Here is a 3,324-nt window from a genome sequence, read left to right on the forward strand (position 1 = left end):
CAACTCAAAACATTCTATGATTCTATGATTCAATTACGCCAGATTTATTTATATATTCAAGAGAGGGAGGAAGTTAAGACCTGTAGTGAGCAGGGAAATATCTTGATTTACAGGAGTCAGACTCTTCAGAGAAAACAACTAATGAATGTCTAAATGCAGCTCAATTCCTCTTCCCTTAAAGGAGGAGTGGATTCTGAATACAAGTGTTGCAAGTATGGGGCCACCCCCAGATGTAAAACTCTGGGTTTTTTCATAGAATCACAGGATTGTTTAGGTTGGAAAAGACCTTTAAGATCCTCAAGCCCAGCAGTTACCCTAACCCTGCCATCCCACCACTAAACCCTGTCCCTAAGCACCTCGCCTGCCCGGCTTTTAAATACCCTCAGGAATGGGGACTCAACCCCTTCCCTGGGCAGTCCCTTCCAGTGCCTGACAGCCCTTGTGGGGAAGGAATTTTTCCCAATGTCCAACCTAACCCTGCCCTGGCACAACTTGAAGCTGTTTCCCCTTGTCACATCTCCTGTTCCCTGGGAGCAGAGCCCGACCCCCCCCTGCAGCTCCCCCCTCCTCTCAGGCAGTTGTAGGGAGCGATGAGGGCTCCCCTCAGCCTCCTCTTCTCCAGGCTGAACCCCTTTCAACCATTAGCAGAGGAAACAGTTTTGAAAGTGTACAAACTCCAGGTGAGAACTTTTACAGGGAAATTTCTTTGGGGTAAACTTGGAACTCATACCCTGTGAGCTGGACAAGATTTAGTTATTTTTACAATATAATTTTTAAAGCTTATGTAATTTACTATAAAAAAGCCCTCTTGCATATCAAGGATTTGTGTTTCTAAAACATAGGATCATAGAATCATAGAATCATTTGGATGGAAAAGACTTCTAAGATCATCGAGTCCAACCATATCTGTCCACTACTAAACCATGTCCCTAAGCACCTCGTCTACCAGTCTTTTAAATACCTCCAGGAATGGGGATTCGACCACTTCCCTGGGCAGCCCGTTCCAGTGCCTGATAACCCTTTCATTGAAGAAATTTTTCCTAATATCTAATCTATAACCTCCCCTGGCGCAACTTGAGGCCATTTCCTCTCATCCTATCGCTTGTTACTTGGGAGAAGAGAACACCCACCTCACTACACCCTCCTCTCAGGTAGTTGTAGAGGGCGATAACGTCTCCCCTGAGCCTCCTCTTCTCCAGACTAAACAACCCCAGTTCCCTCAGCCGCTCCTTGTTAGGACTTGTGCTCCAGGATATTTTTGCTGATAAAGTGACTGAAAGCTTTCAGTTCAACACATTTCCTTTCATAGATCACCTTTCTCGTAATGTAAGTCATGTGGACAAGGAGAATTTGTCAGACCTAAAATATTCCTGCCTTAATTCTTCCAAGCTGAATCAAATTCAGCAGAACCACGAAATTGTGACTAAAAAAAAAAGGGCTACGGGCTTTGGTCTGGGTCATTAAAAAGTCTCCCAGGCAGAATACTGCATTCCTGGGCGTTGGTGGCACCATCCTAAACCTGGATGATACGAGGAGTTGTGGTGGTGCATCCCAACCCCTCCATGCTTTTTCTCTATTTGACCACTTTACAACCTCAGGAATTCCCACCAGACCTTGGACTTTGTGTAATGAGTTGGTCAGTTAAGCGCCCCTTAATTGTACCAGGAACTCCCACAAGGCTGAGGTAGAGAGTGGCACTGACCGTACTGGAAACACTGGTTTACTGGTCAAGGTAGGAAGCGAGAACGGGATCAGTTATCCCCTCGGGACATACCTCCACCTGGGTCACAACCCAAGCGAAGCGGTGCCGCTGTTACTGGAATTCCAGTAATTACCAGCTGGACTGTGGTCAGGATGAAAGGTTACTAATGACTAACGCCAATCACCTCATGACCCTACAAACAGAGGTCCTAAGTGGTACCTTTTGCGCTCTCCTGGAACACTGCAGCATCTCCCTCTGAGTGGAATACCCCTCAGACAAAAGACACACACCCCCCAAAAAACCCCAACACCCAAACTTTCAAAACAAAACCAGAAAACCCCAAACAAAGCACATTATTATGCTGCCACACATTAAAGCTATGGGAAATCCCTTTTTTAAGAATTTTCGGGCCATAGAAAGAGAGACAGCAGTCTCCTGAGAGCACTAAATGCTTGTTTACGGGATGGCCAGGAAAATGGAAGGATAAAAATCCCACCACTACCAAGATCCAGATTTCTAGAGGGAAACCCTCAAGTGTGTGATAGAAAAGAAATACCCTGCTAAGTTGCTCATGACATGCTTCTACGTCTTACTGCGGTGCTTTCTGGCTGAATGCTGGTTGGAGAGAGAATATTTTTGGACAGTGGGATGAGAAGGAACGTCCCTACTTGTTCCAGCTAGGAGTATAAAGGGATGAATTCCTCAATTCCGAGGGCTGGAGCCCCTCTGCTATGAGGACAGGATGAGAGAGTTGGGGATGTTCAGCCTGGAGAAGAGAAGGCTGCGAGGAGACCTGATTTCAGCCATTCAGTGCTTAAAGGGAGCCTATAGGAAAGAAGGGGACAATCTTTTTAGTAGGGCCAGCTGTGCCAGGACAAGGGGTGATGGTTTTAAACTAAACCAGGGGAGGTTTAGTCTGGAGACAAGGAAGAAATTCTTTACACTGAGGGTGGTGAAACCCTGACAGGGGTTGCCCAGAGAGGTGGTGGAGGCCCCACCCCTGGGAACATTCAAGGCCAGGTTGGACGGGGCTGTGAGCAACCTGATGTGGTTCAAGGTGTCCCTGCTCCCTGCAGGGGGGTTGGGCTGGGTGACCTCTGGGGGTCCCTTCCAACCCAAAACATTCTATGATTCTATGATTCTATGAATCAGGGAGCAAGAAGCTATTTTCCTGGCAGCTACCTTTTCCCCAATCACACTATCCAATCCCCTTTAACACTATTGGACGTGGAAAATGCAATCACAGGCTTCAGTGGTAATAAAGATATGAGGACAAAGGTTCCCCACAACCATATCCCATAGAGAAGTCTTAAGGTTCTCACTAGTGAGGTAAGGAATTATATTTTTGCTAAATCCATGAAGAAACCCCATTGCATTTACTATGATACTGGAATTAACTGGTGTGGATTTAAACGGTTACGCTGACGGGAATGAACCTGCCTGCTGGAGATGCATTATTGCCATTTTCAGGTGGGAATACCCCTCTCTGAGAGCACTTGATTTTCTCAGTGATCGGAGATGTGAGGAAAAACACAGAAAAGCAGGGAAAATCGGGAGCCGTTATGTCTATAATTAAGTGGCGTCGCGCCCTTTCAGCTCAGCAGCCGGTTTGAGTTACGTAA

Source organism: Egretta garzetta, unplaced genomic scaffold (genome assembly GCF_000687185.1).
Source record: "Egretta garzetta isolate BGI_Z169 unplaced genomic scaffold, ASM68718v1 scaffold1110, whole genome shotgun sequence".
Lineage (NCBI taxonomy): Eukaryota > Metazoa > Chordata > Aves > Pelecaniformes > Ardeidae > Egretta > Egretta garzetta.